This window comes from Canis lupus, chromosome 17, assembly GCF_011100685.1.
Source record: "Canis lupus familiaris isolate Mischka breed German Shepherd chromosome 17, alternate assembly UU_Cfam_GSD_1.0, whole genome shotgun sequence".
NCBI lineage: Eukaryota > Metazoa > Chordata > Mammalia > Carnivora > Canidae > Canis > Canis lupus.
Window position 1 is genome coordinate 35,901,573 of NC_049238.1, and position 17,794 is coordinate 35,919,366.

At 43.2% G+C, this 17,794-nt stretch overlaps 1 pseudogene; it reads left to right on the forward strand.

Moving 5' to 3' along the window:
* The first annotated feature begins 10,969 nt into the window (after positions 1 to 10,969).
* LOC483059 lies at positions 10,970 to 11,649 on the forward strand (annotated as a pseudogene).
* Positions 11,650 to 17,794: the final 6,145 nt, after the last annotated feature.

Consider the following 17,794-nt stretch of genomic DNA (forward strand, 5'->3'; position numbering starts at 1 on the left):
TGAGGATTCCCTTCCAGGTGCTCTTGCTCACACAAGAGCTACCTGCAAAGATTTGGGCATCTATGTGTTCAGCATTGAGAGAGTTCAACCTAAGACCTAGATTCTTGTCCATCAGAGAAGCATGGGAACCCTAGCTGCAGAAATCAGGCAGGGAAAGCTGTAGTACAAATCATGAGAGAAGGTTTCTGAAAACATCTAGATGCTTGCTTCTGAAAAGCCATGCTGTTCTCTCAAACACAGCTCTTTTGGGTGCACCCCAAAAATAGCCTGGGTAGGTCCTGTGTCTTTCTATCTATGCCAAAGTCTAGATGTCTGACCACTGTGAAGGCATGCCCTGCACACTGCTGAAGGACTGTTTACAACAGAGCAGCGCATCCTTTCTGAAGCCAAAACTGAAACAACAAAACAACAACATAAAAACCCCTTTATGAACCACAACTCTGGCTTAGAGTGTAATTTTTGAGAATATACTTCTCCATTCTTTGAACCGTTACGTTTGTCTTTATGGTCCTGCTATTTATGTGTTCTGAGAACTCTCTGGAAATCCCTTTTCCAAGAAATGAACAAGTTCTTTAGTGACCATGTTTACTGGATCTCCTGTTTCAGTCATATCTGGAGGGGCTGGCAGGTTGAGGGCACTTCCAACATGTCAGGGGTTCTGAAGAGTCTTGTGAACTGATGTGCCTCATTAGCACACCCTAGCCACATGGACCTCTCACATAAAACTTCGAAACTTGGCCCAATCCCTTACTCTGATATTTTCTCTCCTTTCCCCCAGGGCCACAGGTGTGGTCTATGAATAGGTTGTTGGAAGGATGAAGATAATGTGTGATCACAGGTGATGGGATCAATAGATGGATGCAGCTATTGGTGACGATGTCATTGCAATCACTGTAATTGGCATTGTTGCCTCTACTAGTAAGCCTCAAAGATCTTACAGAAAGAGTTCCTGAGCTATTCACTGTAATTCCCGACTAAAATCTTTACTGAGCAAAAATAATGTTAGGTCTGAATCTTTCAGGCACTGGATCTGACTCCAGGGATTTTGAATGCTGCCCATCACTGTCAGCAAAGGCTGTACTCTTCCTGTATGTGAATGCATGTAAGTATGTACATGAGGCCCTCCACAGAGAATGACAAGACCTGCTCCTGCAGCTCCAGTTAAAGAAAGGAGAGTGAAAATTTGTATTTGCTCTTTTCAAGGCTCTCACCCTCAGATGAGTCACCATTTGACTCCCAAGAAATGTCAGAGTTTGAAAATAATCCACTGGGATCCCTGGGTGGCGCAGCGGTTTGGCGCCTGCCTTTGGCCCAGGGCGCGATCCTGGAGACCCGGGATCGAGTCCCACGTCGGGCTCCCGGTGCATGGAGCCTGCTTCTCCCTCTGCCTGTGTCTCTGCCTCTCTCTCTCTCTCTCTGTGACTATCATAAATAAATAAAGAAAAAAATATTTAAAAAAAAAAGAAAAAAAAAGAAAATAATCCACTCACACACACGCTGTGGTGTTAGATTTTATTCTGAATAATATATATATTTTTAAAAAGGTTAAAATACTCAGGATTCTATTTAGGGTGAATCTTTAATTCAAAAAAATAATATAAACAAATCTTACTAAGAACTTTAAAATCATGAACTTCCTCAAAAATCTGTATTAAGTGGCAGATTTTTTTTCCTTTTATTCTTCAGATTGAGTTTTTCTTTTTTTTTTTTTTTAAGATTTTATTTATTTATTCATGAGAGACACAGAGAGAGGCAAAGACCTAGGTTGAAGAAGAAGCAGGTTCCGTGTGGGGAACATGATGCAGGACTCGATCCCAGAACCCCAGGATCACAACATAAGCCAAAGGCAGATACTCAACCACTGAGACACGCAGGTGTCCCGATTTTTTCATTTGAGATTTGAGAGTTAAAATAACTCAGAAGAGATCATGCCTTCAAAAGCAATGATGAGAACTTTATTTAGCACCCAAAGAAATACCATATCATAAAGCTGATCTAGGACTCACGTCATTGAACCTCTGAGCTACCCAGGCATCCCGATGAGATGCACTTTAAACAGAAAAAAAACATCTACAGACATGTTGAGAGAATGAATGGATAAAGAAATACCAATTCTGAGACCCGGATCGAGTTCCGCGTTGAGCTCCTTGCGTGAAGCCTGCTTCTCCCTCTGCCTGTGTCTCTGCCTCTCTCTGCGTCTCTCATGAATAAATAAATAAAATATTTTTTTAAAAAAAGAGAGAAATACCATGAAGACAGTAAGTGTTAAGCAGGCTGCAGTGGGTATATCCATATCAGATGAAGCTAGCTTTGAGATAGAGTGCTACGGATACTAAGAGGGACATGTCCTAATGATAAACAGACTTGTCATATGGATGATGTTATAATTATCAACCTGTATAAGCCTAGTAACAGAGCTTCAAAATACATGAAACAAAGATACTAGAGCTCAATTCCATAATCACAGTTAGAAATGTTAACACCTTCCCTTCCCAGTCACTGACAGAAAAACTGAGTCTAAAATCAATAAAGACATAGATGATCCATACAAAACCATCACCACCTTGACCTACTGATAATTATAGAACACTATACCCAACAACTGCAGAATAGACATTCCTTTTAGGTGCATATGGAGCTTTTGTCAAAGTAAACCATATGAGGTTTATCATAAAATAAGTCACGGTAAGTTGAAAATGATTGAAATCCTAGAGTATTTTCTCTGACTGCAATGGAATTAAATTAGAAATCAGTAACAATGAGATATCTCAGAAGACCTCAGATATTTGGAAATCAAACAATATACTTCTAAATAACCTAAGGCCTAAAGAAGAAATCATAAGGAAAATTTAAAAATTTTTGAGCAGAATTATAATGAAAACAACATATTACATTCATGAACTGTAGTTAAAGGACTAATATTTAGAGGGAAATTTATAGTTTTGTATTCTTGCATTAGAAAAGAACAAAGATAAAGATTTAAAAAGAAAAGAAAAGAAAAGAACAAAGATCTGGGATGCCTGGGTGGCTCAGAGGTTGAGCATCTGCCTTTGGCTCAGGGTGTGATCCGGGAGTCCCAGGATCGAGTCCCACATCGGGCTTCCTGCAAGGAGCCTGCTTCTCCCTCTGTCTGTGTCTCTGCCTCTCTGTCTCTCATGTATAAATAAATAAAATCTTAAAAAAAAAAAAAAGAACAAAGATCTAAAATCAGTGACTTGGGATCCCTGGGTGGCGCAGCGGTTTAGCGCCTGCCTTTGGCCCAGGGCGCGATCCTGGAGACCCGGGATCGAATCCCACGTCGAGCTCCTGGTGCATGGAGCCTGCTTCTCCCTCTGCCTGTGTCTCTGCCTCTCTCTCTCTCTCTCTCTCTCTCTGTGCGACTATCATAAATAAAAAAAATAAAAATAAAAAATAAAAAAAAAACAAAAATAAAATCAGTGACTTAAGTTTCTACCTTAAGAGTATAAAAAAAATGAGGACAGGAAGAGAGAAAGAAAAGTAAACCTAAAGTAAATGGGAAAAAAAGAAATAAAAAATATTAAGAACAGAAATAGGTGACATAAAAACAATCGGTTCTCTGAAAAGATCAACTCTAGCTAATCAAGAAAAAGAGAACACAAGTCACCAGTATCAGAATAACATTGAGTGTGCTACACACTAAAAGGGTAATAAAATAATATTATAAAAATCTTTGTTAACAATTTGACAACTTAGATGAAATGGACAAATTCCTTGAAAGATGAAACTTACCATAACTCACATATGATAAAACAGAAATCTGAACAACCCTAAACCAATTTAGGAAATTGAATTCATTATTAAAAAAAAAAATTGGGGCAGCCCGGGTGGCCCAGTGGTTTAGCACCACCTTCAGCCCAGGGTGTGATCCTGGAGACCCGGGATTGAGTTCCAGGTCAGGTTCTCTGCATGGAGCCTGCTTCTCGCTCTGCCTGTGTCTCTGCCTCTCTCTCTCTTTGTGTCTCTCATGAATAAATAAATAAAATCTTTAAAAAATAAAATTCCACAAAGGAAACTATGCCCAAGAGAGTTTCATCAATTCTATCAAACATTTAAGAGAAAAATAATGCAAATCCTTAGCAAACTCAGAAAACAAAGGAGGCAGGAACCATTCCCAACTTATTTTATGAGGCCAGCATTGATTCTAATATAAAACCTGACAAAGGTTCTAGAAAAAAAATGTAAAAACACAGGTGCAAAAGTTTTTTTATAAAGATTTATTTACTCTTTAGAGACAGAGCATGTGCAAGTGGGGGAAGGGGCAAAGGGAGAGAGAGAAAGACCTTCTCCAGGAGACTTCCCACTGAACATGGAGCCTGATGCGGAGCTCTATCTCATGATCCTGAGATCATGACCTGAGCAGAAATCAAAAGTCTAACGTTTAACCAACTGAGCCACCCAGGTGTCCCTGGGTGTAAAAACTTTTAACAAACATTAGTGAGTTGAATCTAGCCATCTACGGAAAGGATAATACATGCTTAAATAAAATTCATACCAGAAATGCTAGGTTGGGTTAATATTAGAAAAATCAATCAGTGAAACCCACCATATTAACTGAATGGTGGAAAAAAATTGTATGATCATTGCAACAGAGACAGAAAAAGCATTCAATACTCATTTATAATAAAAACTCAGGGATCCCAAAACTCAGCAGTTTGGCACCTGCCTTCAGCCCAGGGCATGATCCTGGAGACCTGGGATCGAGTCCCCCACATCGGGCTCCCTGCATGGAGCCTGCTTCTCCCTCCGCCTATGTCTCTGCCTCTCTCTCTGTGTGTGTCTCTCATGAAAAAATAAATAAAATCTTAAAAAAAAATAATAAAAACTCTTGGAAAATGAAGAATAGAAGAGAATCCTTCAATCTGATAAAAGGCATTTATGGAAACCTACAGCTAACATTGTATTTAATGGTGAGATATTGAATGACTTCCTACAATATTAGGAACAAGACAAGGTATCTACTCCTATTCCCACCTATTCCATTCAATAATGAACTGGAAGCCTCAACCACTGCAGTTTTGCAAATAAAGGAAACAAAGGCATAAAGACTGGAAAAGAAAAAGAAAAAAAAATACTGGAAAAGAATTTTAACTCCATATGACATGATTGTTTATGTCAAACATCCTATGAAATCTAAAACAACTATTAGAACTAATAAGCCAATTGAACAAGATTGCTGGATACAAGATTAATGTTAAAATATCAACTGTATTTTCATATAGTAGCAGCAAAAGTTTGGAAAATGAAATTAGAAAAATAATTCTATTAATATCTTCAGAAAGCATAAAAGAGGGGTATCTGGGTGGCCCACTTGGTCTAACGTCTGACTCTTGATTTTGGCTCAGGGTGGTTGAATCAAACTCTGTGTCTGGCTCTGTGCTGAGTGTGGCATCTACTTGAGATTCTCTTTCTCCCTCTCCCACTGCCCCCTCCCCTTGCTTACATGCACTCTCTCTCTCTAAAAAGTAGATAAATAAATCTTTTTTAAAAAGCATAAAAGACTCAGGAATAAATTTAGCAAAAGATGGGCAAGACATTTATATTGAAGACTACAGAACATTATTGAGAGAGAGATTTTAAAAGACCCAAAGAAATGGAGAGATATATTCATGTTCACAAATTTGAAGACTCAGTGTTGTCAACATGTCCATTCACTACAGATTGATCTACAGGGTCACTGTAATCCTGCTACTCTACTAGTGGGAATCTTTTGTAGAAATTTACATACTAATTTTACCTTTGCATAAACATGCAAAGAGTCTAGAATATCTGAAATGATCTTGAAATAGAAGAACAAATTGGAAGTGCCCAGCTATTTGACCACTATTTGTGGTTTTATACCACAGTACAAGATAATGTGATAGTGACGTAAGGATCGACAAATAGATCATTAGATCTAAACAGAGAACCTGGAAATAGGCCACACTTACAGAGTCATTTTGTGTCTGACAAAGGCGACAATCTGTCAGGGAAAGAAAAGTCTTTTCAAAAAATGGTACTATATTAATTGGATGTTCATATGGAAACCAACAAACAAAACCTCAACTCCTTTCTCACACCATAAACAAAGAATAATTTGAAATAAATCATGGACTGAAAAGTAAAGCCGTAAAGCTTTTTTAAATTATTTATTTATTTATTCATAAGAGACACAGAAAGAGAGGCAGAGACAAAGGCAGAGACAGAAGCAGGCTCCCTGTGGAAAGCCAGATGTGGGACTCGATCCTGGGACCCCAGGATCATGCCCTGAACCAAAGATAGGTGTTCAACCACTGAGCCACCCAGGCATCCTAAGCCCTAAAGCTTTTCAAGAAAAACATGAGAATATCTTCATAACCTAGAGATAGGCAAATGTTTGATAAGCAGGTCACAGAAAGCAAAAAGAAAAAAAGGAAAATCAATACTTTAATCTCTATCAAAATTAAAAGCTTCTGTTGATAAAAGATTCTATTAAGAAAATAAATAGGCAAGCATTTAAGGAGAAAATATTTGCAAAACCTCTGAAAAAAGACTGACATCCTGGGTATACAATAACTCTTTTAATTAAATAATGAAAAGACAATGCAATTAAAACAGACAAAAGAGTTTAGAGGTGCCTGGGTGACTGAGTTGGTTAAATATCTGCCTTCAGCTCGGGTCATGATCTCAGAGTCCTAGGATGGAGCCCTGAATTGGGCTCCCCGCTTCTCTCTCTCCCTCTGCTGCTCCCTCTGCTTGTGCTCTCTCTCAAATAAATGAATAACATCTTTGTAAAAAATAAAAATAAAATACAACCGACAAAGGAGTTGAATGAACACATCATGAAAGCAGACAGACAAATGGCTAATAGGGACATGAAGGGCACTCAGCCGTTACTCAGCAGAGAAATGAAAGATACCACTACAGACTTACCTAAAATTAAAAAAAAAAAAGACTGGCATTACCAAATATTAGTGATGATGTGGCAACTTCTTATAAAGCTGTATTACCATCTACCCTGTGGCTTAGCAATTCCACTCCCTCGTATTTTCCCAAAAGAAATAGAAACACCTTCACAAGACTCTTCACAGAAGCTCTGTTCATTGGAATGGAAAAACTGGGACATATCAGCTGTTCAGGAACAGGAGAATAGACAAGTGAATTGTGGTATCTTCATAAAATGGAATGCTATATAGCAATAAAAAGGAAATGGGCATTGCGAGCATAGGAAGGATGGATCCCAGAAGCATTATGCTGAGCAAACTAAGGCATACACAAGGGACGCCTGGGTGCTCAGCGGTTGAGCCTTAGGTTCAGGGCGTGATCCTGAGGTCCCGGGATCAAGTCCTGAATTAGGCTCCCCATGGATTCGGGGAGTCTGCTTCTCCCTCTGCCTGTGTCTCTGATTCTCTCTGTGTGTGTCTCTCATGAATAAATAAACGGAATATTAAAAAAATGAGTATGCTTATGTTTATAGGAAGCTCTAGAACAGACACAGCTAATCTACAGTGGAAGAAAATCAGAACCATGGTTGTTCCTTGGAAAGAAAGGATTAACTGGAAAGAAGTACAGAAGAATTTTTTCAGGCAGCAGCAACATTATTTTTGTATTTTTTTAAAAGATTTTATTTATTTATTCATGAGAGACACAGAGAGAGAGAGAGAGAGAGAGAGAGAGAGGCAGGGACATAGGCAGAGGGAGAAGCCGGCCCCATGCAGAGAGCCTGATGCGGGACTTGATCCCGGGTCTCCAGGATCATGCCCTGGGCTGAAGGCGGTGCTAAACCACTGAGCCACCAGGGCTGCCCCAAACATTCTTTATTTTGATATTTGTCAAAAGTCACCTCAGGTACATCTAAGATGCATGTACATCAGAGTTTGTAAATTCTGTATTAAAAAGACCCTAAATTCGGGATCCCTGGGTGGCGCAGCGGTTTGGCGCCTGCCTTTGGCCCAGGGCGTGATCCTGGAGACCCAGGATCGAATCCCATATCGGGCTCCCGGTGCATGGAGCCTGCTTCTCCCTCTGCCTGTGTCTCTGCCTCTCTCTCTTTCTCTCTCTGTGACTATCATAAATAAATAAAAATAAAAAATAAATAAAAAATAAAAAGACCCTAAATTCAACTTGACCAAGTATTTGGGAGACTACAAAAACATAATAAAGAGGATATAAAAAACAGACATGGAAGAAATGACAATTTAAGAGAGGAAAAAATAAATTCTAGAAAATGAGTAACTGTCAATTTCACCAAGGTAAGTCAAAGTTTATTGTATTGAAACGAAGTCTGGGGATCCCTGGGTGGCGCAGCGGTTTAGCGCCTGCCTTTGGCCCAGGGTGCGATCCTGGAGACCCGGGATCGAATCCCACGTCAGGCTCCTGGTGCATGGAGCCTGCTTCTCCCTCTGCCTGTGTCTCTGCCTCTCTCTCTGTGTGTGTGACTATCATAAATAAATAAAACTTAAAAAAAAATTTTAAATGAAGTCTGAAAAAAATAAATAATAAAAAATAAAAATAAAATAAAATGAAGTCTGAAGTGTTAACAGTGGTACCTCTGGGGAGTATAATGGAGGAAGAGAGGGCCTTGATTTTCCCACTTGTCTGCTGCTCATTCACTGGGCATTTATTCGTTTATAAAAATCATTTATTTTAAAGTTAACATGTTGCAGTTCCCAGATGCATAAACCATGCACACTCTTTGCCCTAATCATCTGCCTGAAAATAGTAAGACATTTTCAGGGGATCAGGCAGGTCTTTGGTTTACTTATTAAGCATTTGATTGTGTAAGATGGATACGACGCAGTGAAGTTCGTACATACACAGTGGTCCCCACTTTCCGAGAACTTAACCGCAGATGGAACCAGCAAACTGAAACCACCGATTTAAATGATGGGCTTTAAGAGTGTTATATGCATCTGTTTGGAGAAAAAAAACAAACAGACCTCATTCTTGGTCTCACTCACAATCCCCTTCCTGTCTTTTTCCCACCCACCCATCTACCCATCGCTACCTCAGCTTTGCTGGGTACTAATCTCATTGCTCTCGTGATTCGGGGAGCTGCCTATGTGGCGGGATGGGTGCCTCCTCTTCAGTGGATGTTTGAGTGGGCCCAGAACCCTCTCTGGAAACATGTTGGCATCCTCGAGGAAACTTCTGGCCTGTGTCCACATGCAAGGCTATAAACTACAGCATCGCTTATGGCCTTCCAGACCCTGCCTGCAGCCTGCATGGGAAGGAATTGCCTGGCAGAGATTGTGTTGCTTTGTTCCAAACACACAGCTGTTTTCCCCTACTATCCAGGTTCAAAGACATGATGTTGGTCTTGTGTCTCCCCAGAGACCCTGATGCAGAAGGCTGCGTGGTACTTGGATTCTCAGGCTGCTTTTCACTGGAGGCTCCCTGCTCTCCCTGGAACGTGGGCTTGGGAGGGTGCGGGAGCCCCTGAGGGAAGCTCCTCCCAATGTCCTGTGGTTGAGGGAAGAGGAATAGGCTGAAGTCAGACCTACAAAGGCCAGGCCCAGTGGGATAAGGGACGTCACCTGCCTATCCCTCATCACTGGGTCGGCAGGCCCTAGCCCAGATGCATCCCTCGAGACACCCGGATTTACAAAGCGGTCTTGGCGGTCATATGGGGCATGTTTGTGGGACTCAAGAAGGTATCTCACCAGAGAGATGAACAGTAACAGCAGCTGAGCACTTGCTGTATACCAGGTCTCAGGCCAACTGCCGGTCGGGGACGGGGGTGCTATCTTACAGGAGGCTTCAGAGGTGACGTGTCCTGCGTGAGGGAGTTAGGCTGCCCACTCAGGCCCACGGATTTTCGAGTATGCTGGCCCAGTATAGTTAGGGGCTGAAATTATAAAAGTGCCTATCGTATAATTTTTGTTGGTTTGGCAGCTGTGGGTGCTGTTTTTCCACCGTAACTACAATCCTGCTGGAAGTGCACAGCATGGGAAGGTATTACACAAGCACGCTTCAGCGTTTGCCCCTGGTGGCCACCGTGTGCCTCTTAGAGGCTGCCTGCGCAGCTTTAACAAAGCAACAAAACTGAAGAAAAGAATGTGTGTTGCTTTCTGGGTAAAATATTGTTTTTTGATTCCAGTTTGCTCATCTTTTATCCTTTTAGGATTGTAGCTTTTTAAAAATGCACCTGTGATTTATATTCTCTTTGAGGGTGAGGTGGAGTCCTGCATTTCTGGGCCTTCTTCTGTGTCTTGCACACACAGTGCTTCAAATGAAAATGCAGTGCAGGCGGGCTGGTGCCCTCACCAGGGTAGCAGAGGCCCATGCCGGGCTCAGAGTCAGTGGGTGACAAGGAAGGAGGTATTGACTGGGGAATCTGGAAGAGAAACAGGCAGAAGTAGAATGAGCCAGTTCTCATTAATGGGGTGCTCTTGGGGAGAGCATGGGCTCTACCCAGTGATTCAGAAGGGGTCTTGAGCCCTCAAATGAATTACATCCTTCATGCCTATCACTTGCAGCTCCTCTCTGGGGCAACCAACTCATCCAGACTTGCTTCTCCTGGCTTTAAAACCCCAAGTCTTGCATCCTGGAAAACCTTTCTGTGCCGGGCAAACAAGGACCAGCTGGCTATGGAGTTTCACAGCAAGATGATTCGAGAGCCTTGTGCTGACCTTGGGGGTGTGAATGTGGTGACCTGAGCTGCAGTTTCTTCTCTGGAACCCCGGGTTTTTTTTCAGTGACAGGATTTGGGAGCCTCCTGAATGCCATCGTCCTTCCTACCTGTGGGTGCTGTCGGCCCTGCATAGGCTTGGGGAGGTCCTTTCTGGCTAAACAATGCAGACAAAGAGGGTGCAGATGGTGCCCCTGCTCCTGGTGGCTGGGGTACAGGGACTGTCCTGAACCTCACATGCTCCTCGTTTTTGATCTTGGGCCCGTGGCCATGAAACAGAGAGAATTTGGAGCTCTAGCCAGAATGGAGTTGGCCTCACACCTCCACTCCTTGATTCTAGAAAAATCAGTCTGGGCCGCCGCAATGGCGATTTTTAGTGTGTATGTGGTGAGCAAAGCTGGCGGCCTGATCCACCGGCTGGACAGCTACGCACCAAGGGCCGAGGCTGAGAAAACTTCCAGTCACCCTCTTGATCTGCTGCTCAAGCTGCACGACGAGCGTGTCCTAGCTGCCTTCGGCCAGCACGACAGCATCCGGGTGGGCCACAGTGCTGGCCATCAATGGCGTGGACGTGAACGGCAAGTTCACGGCTGATGGGAAAGAGGTGCTGGGGTACTTGAGCAATCCTGCCAATTACCCGGTGTCTATTCGATCTGGCCGACCTCGCCTCACCTCCAATGAGAAGCTTATGTTGGCCTCTATGTTCCACTCGCTGTTCGCAATCGGTTCCCAGCTGTCTCCAGAACAGGGCAGCTCAGGCACTGAGATGCTGGAGACCGACTCGTGCAAACTGCACTGCTTCCAGACACTGACAGGGATCAAGTTTGCGGTGCTGGCGAATCCTAGGCAAGCGGGAATAGATTCTCTTCTCCAAAAGATTTATGAGATCTACTCAGACTTTGCCCTCAAGAATCCATTCTACTCCCTCGAAATGCCCATCAGGTGTGAGCTGTTTGACCAGAACCTGGAGTTAGCCCTGGAGGTGGCAGAGAAGGCTGGAACTTTTGGGACCTGGATCATAGGCTGAGCCTGCAATGGATCCCCCACATTTTGGGATGTCCTGCAGCAGGGATCCTGTTGTATCCATTCCAATGGAGAGGCCCACAGCTTTGTTAGTGCCCTTGGAGATGGGAGGATGCTGAGCCTGATGACATGTACTGATCCCTGAGCCTTAATACATGCTCTCTGGACTCCTGTATTTCTTGTGGGCCTACTTCCCAACTCTGTACAGGTTTATTTATGGAGGCATTAGGCCCATAAATGCTAAATAAATAAACATTCCTTTTACCTGGAAAAAAAAAAAAAGAAAGAAAAATCAGACTGAAACTTAGGCACATTGCATAGCACCTGTTCCCCACGTGATCATGTGTTTGTTAAGCACTGGACCTTTTCTCTATTGTCCAGTGAGAGCCATCTTTCCCATTCCCCAAGCTGTCCTGAAAGCTGGAAAGGCCCCTGAGAAAGCTGACTTTTGACAGTATCCCTTTCTAAGGGAGCCACAGTATTAGACAGGGTTCTCTAGGGAAAGAGAATCAATAGGATGAATATCTATGTATGTATTTATGATTACAGAAATGGGTTCACACGGTGATGGAAGCAGGGAAGTCCCACAGTCTGCCATCTGCAAGCTGGAGAACCAGGAGAGCAGGTGGTGTGGTTCTGTCTGAGTCTGGAGGCATGGGGGTGGTGGGGTGATAGTGTAAGTCTGGTCTGAGTCTGAAAGCCTGAAAAACAGGAACAGTGATATCCAAGACAGAAGATGGATGTCCCAGCTCAAGCAGAGAGAATGGATTCATCCTGCATCCACCATCTTGTTCAATACAGATGGATGAAGCCCAACCCATGTAAGAGTGATCGTCTTTACTCAATCTGCCAGTTCAAATGCTGATCTCTTCCAGAGACAGCCTCCCAGACACACCCAGAGAGACTGTTTCACCAGCTCTGTGAGCACCCTTAGCCCCAGTAAGCTGACACATAAAACTAACCACCATAGCCATTCTGTATCCCTGGAAGCAAGAAACATCGACTGGAGAATAAAAAAGTTATCAGTGGACCTGCCTGAGTACAGTACATTCATACATACAAACACAACATTAATCTTTATTTTTTTACAGATTTTATTTATTTATTCATGAGAGACATAAGTAGAGACATAGGCAGAGGGAGAAGCAGACTCCATGCAGAGAGCTCAATGCGGGACTCGACCCCAGGACCCCAGGATCAGGCCCTGAGCCAAAGGCAGACACTCAACCGCTAAGCCACCCAGGCGTCCCCAACATTAATCTTTAAAACATTAATCGTAGTAAAAGCATTTGTAGCTTTAGTCCTCAATTTAAATCTTAAAAAGTATATAAAAATACTCTGTGCAGGAAGAGAAGTTGCCACCATTTAAATAAGCTTAAACATAAAAACCCCATCTGGATTACTCCAGGAATAACCCAAGTCCTTTTCTTTTTTTTTTTTTTTTAATTTTTATTTATTTATGATAGTCACACAGAGAGAGAGCGAGCGAGCGAGAGAGGCAGAGACATAGGCAGAGGGAGAAGCAGGCTCCATGCACCGGGAGCCTGATGTGGGATTCGATCCCGGATCTCCAGGATCGCACCCTGAGCCAAAGGCAAGCGCCAAACCGCTGCGCCACCCAGGGATCCCCTAACCCAAGTCCTTTTACAAAGAGCACAGCCTCTACTTCCCAAATAAAAAGACAAGATTAGGGTCAGAGATTTCACAGCCTCCTTGATAAAACAAAGTTAAAGACAATATCATTTAAAACCATGTATTGGGGATCTCTGGGTGGCTCAGCAGTTTAGTGCCTGCCTTTGGCCCAAGGCATGATCCTGGAGTCCCAGGATCAAGTCCCACATTGGGCTCCCTCCATGGAGCCTGCATCTCTCTCTCTCTCTCTCTCATAATAAATAAAAAATCTAAAACAACAACAACAACAAAAACATGTATTGATCGGATTTATGGGATATGGTTCAGGTTATGAAGTCATGGTGCCTGTTGAGAAATAATAGCCACCAGCTTCTCCCCTTCATGGGCCAGTAGGGTCAGAATGGGGAGATATAACAAAGTCATATTACAAGGTCACATTCTGATATACCTAGCCTCAGACTAACAGAAGTATATTTAGTGTGATGTTGGGTTTTGAGTAAGCCAAATCATTAAAGTTAATGTTCAGGGCAAGTAAAGTTAAAATTGGCCTCAGTATTGAGGGCAATTGCAAGGAGGTAAAGGGAAAGAGAACAGTCATATCCCAGGCATCTCAGATAGTTTTCAGTGTGTGGAACTAAAAACTATGCATTTATGTTTGTCGATTGGTGAACGGGGTCATGTATTTCCAATTTGGAAATTCAGGTATAGTGTCAAACCACTGAATAAGTGGGCCTTGCCAGCTCCATCCTCTCTTTCCAAACTGTTTATGTTCTCTTTTTTTTTTTTTTTTTTTTATTTATTTATGATAGTCACAGAGAGAGAGAGAGAGAGGGAGAAGCAGGCTCCATGCACCGGGAGCCCGATGTGGGATTCGATCCCGGGTCTCCAGGATGGCGCCCTGGGCCAAAGGCAGGCGCTAAACCGCTGTGCCACCCAGGGATCCCAAACTGTTTATGTTCTGCTAGAGGAACTAACTAGTTGAGGAACAACTAGAGCCAACTCACCCATGTCATTAGGGTAAAAGGAATATGTCAGCCAGTAGAACTCAAGGAATCTGGCCTTCTCTGAGACCCCCACAAGAAAGAAGTGCAAACTGCACACGTGTAGTGCCTCCGGACCCAGATCTAAGGGCATCCAATCCAGACCCAAGACTCTCAGGCACAATCAACCAAACCACCATGTGGGCAGAGTGTGCCGTTTGCTGCTGTATGGCTCAAGACACTCCACGCTGGCTTAACTTGTACCTCATGACCCTTTGCTTCCTTTGAAGTTTAAACCATCTTTCTTCTTCCTGCTATGATTCCTTCAGGGGCTGGTTTAAGGAATGTACAGTCAGAGTTCTTTCACTCCCCTCAGATCATGCTCTTAGCTGTCATCTGCTTCTCCTGTCCCCAACACTGGTCCCTTTTCTGGATTCACTGTGATCATGGCAGTGACAGTATATGCCAGATATCACCAGTTCTCTGTCTTCTGGATCCTGCCACCATGGGCTTAGTCTATTTTTAATCATATGCCTAACTCAGCACAGGACTCAAACTCTCTTTGAGACTCTGGTAATAACTTTTCCAAAACCTGTGGAGGAAAGCATAGACTTTACAGATGATGTTGAGGAGCCCAAGAAAAAGGTTAACCTCACACTTCAAAGCCAAAACAAATTGCCTACTGGATACATTTCTTTTTTCCCAAAATTGTTTCTCTTTTAAGACCTCATCCCTGACTCTCCTCCTTCTGGAATCCCTATCTTCACCCAGGAAAATGAAGTTCCTACTCTCTTATATAGAGTAGCTTTTCTCCCTTGGAGGCCGAGGTGCCCTGCCCTGGTTTACACCCAAGTGAGCTCCTCATAACACCTGCTCAACAAATGTGAGTCTGCCCTAGAGTCTCTAGAGTCTTCCCTGAAACATCACCTCCACCTCCACCACCACCATTTATTGAGTGCTTATTTTGTGTCAGATAGAAAACTCAGCATTTACAAATATTTTTCCAGTGATCTTATTATGAGTCAGTCAATACAACAACGGTACAACAAAGGTAATACAACACTTGAGTTCTGAGAATCTCTTGACAAGAGGCAGTGTTCACTCCACCATGATTCTCTACCTCAGGTGGGCCCTTCTTCTTCTTCTTTTTTTTTTTTTAAGATTTTATTTATTTACTCATGAGAGACACAGAGACACAGAGGCAGAGACACAGGCAGAGGGAGAAGCAGGCTCCATGTAGGGAGCCTGATGCGGGACTTGATCTTGGGACCCCAGGATCATGCCCTGAGCCAAAGGCAGATGCTCAACCACTGAGCCACCCAGGGATCCCACAGGTGGGCCCTTCTTGCAGCTGCCAAGCAATTGATTTCCTCCCAGTGTATTCCTTATTGCATTCCCTCTAATTGTTGCCCCAGACCCTCACAAAGCTCTTAATCCGAGGCCAGATGGCCTCTGTGGTTTCTGCAAAATAGTTTCCTCGATGGGCCTTCTCTTCTGTAGACAGCTGTTTTGCTCCATGTTCTCATTGCCAAGGCCAACACTTCTTGAGTAGCAGCTGTTCTAAGCACATTTGGTGCATGACTGCATTATTTCATTAATCCTCTCTACAACGTGTGGACTAGGGTTATTCATATCCAGAGCCTCTGCCCTTGATTCTGTCTCTCCAGCTTTTAAACCCCACAGCACATTTGACTCCACCCCCTTCCATGGCCCCTTATCCACGCATGGGAGGAAGCCCTGCATTCCACTCCTGCAGGGCTTAGTCACTCTACCTGGAAGAGGGGCCAGCAAGACGGCATGCTGCTGGCACCCATGGTGTTAGGGCAGAGGGACCATCACCAGGAAATGACTTGAAAGCCTGATGAGAACACCACTTGGGATACATGTCCTACTAACTTCATAACCAGAGAATGAGACATTCTGGGGCCCTTCATTTAGAAGCACCAACAGGAACAACAAGGGCAGCAAGAGTCAGAGAAGAGAAATGGACCAGCTGAAGCTCCCTGGTCAGTGGTTTGTATACAGAAATTTCTATCATACAGATGAACAAATGAACAAAAACTGACCCTAAGACCTCGATTCTAAAAGATTTTAAGGAGTCCAGCACAAAATGAGCCATCTAATCTTTTTTTTTTTTTTAAAGAAGTTTTTTTTTTTTAATTTTTATTATTTATGATAGTCACACACAGAGAGAGAGAGAGAGGCGCAGAGACATAGGCAGAGGGAGAAGCAGGCTCCATGCACCAGGAGCCCGATATGGGATTCGATCCCGGGTCTCCAGGATCGCGCCCTGGGCCAAAGGCAGGCACTAAACCACTGCGCCACCCAGGGATCCCGAGCCATCTAATCTTAATGAGAGCAGCAGGGGGCTTGTTCTGGAACTTGCTGCTTTAACTCATAAGCTCTGGGGTCTGTGGGCTTCTGTGCAGGGCCACCGGTAACCACACACAGCCCAGGCTTGGCAGCGCCCCAGGAGGGGGTTTCCAAATGTGGTCCTTGGCTGTGTATTTGGTCTTTGTTGACTGTGGCCCAGGGCAGGTCAGACCATCTCTTTACCTACCTGACTCAATTTAAGCAGTTCTCTCAAGCGTCTTCAGGAACAAAAATGTTCAGAAGAGTGAAGGCTCACCTGTATGTGTATATCTTCACCAGGAATCATATAACCACAAACTCTTCTAAAAACAAAATGCCAGGCAGATACTGGGGCGCTTTGGCCAAGACCCAGATTCCCCGAGCACAGATGAGACTCAATTTAATTCCAGTGCCTTGATCTGGATTGGACTTGATAAAGACTGCTTACTGATGATGATATAATACAATTAAATATCATCACGTTAATACTTATTATAGACAGCTACCTCATGTTAATCTGTAGGGTGTGTTAATCTGCAGTAAATTGTTCCAGAATGTATAATATAAAAGGGGCTCATAGATTGTAGTCAAGAACACATGCCTAAGAAAAAAGCAAAATTCAAAGCAGTGTGCAGAGGATAAAAAAGGGAAAATAAGTGCATAGAACTACATCTCAAACAACAAAAAACTTTCTCCTTGATGAGCACACATGTCCAAAGGGCTGCAGGGGTGATGGGCAGCTTCTCTCAGAGGAAGAAGGAAGACTTTTCATTGCTGACTTTTGCGTCTTTTGAATTGTGAACCATTAGACTGCATTATCTTTTTTAGAAGATGAAGATACACATACTATAGCATTCACCCCTTTAAAATATACAATTCAGGGCAACCCGGTGGCTCAGCGGTTTAGCGCTGCCTTCAGCACAGGGCTTGATCCTGGAGACCCAACATCAAGTCCCACGTTGGGCTCCCTGCATTGAGCCTGCTTCTCCCTTTGCCTGTGTCTCTGCCTCTTCCTCTCTCTGTGTCTCTCATGAATTAAATAAATAAAATCTTAAAAAAAAAAAACAAAATAAAATATACAATTCAATAGCTTTTAAATTCCTAAGGTTGTGCAATCATCACCACTACCTAATTCTAGAACATGTACATAATCCACAAAAATATCAGTACCTATTAGCAACCACTCCCCATTCCCTCTCTT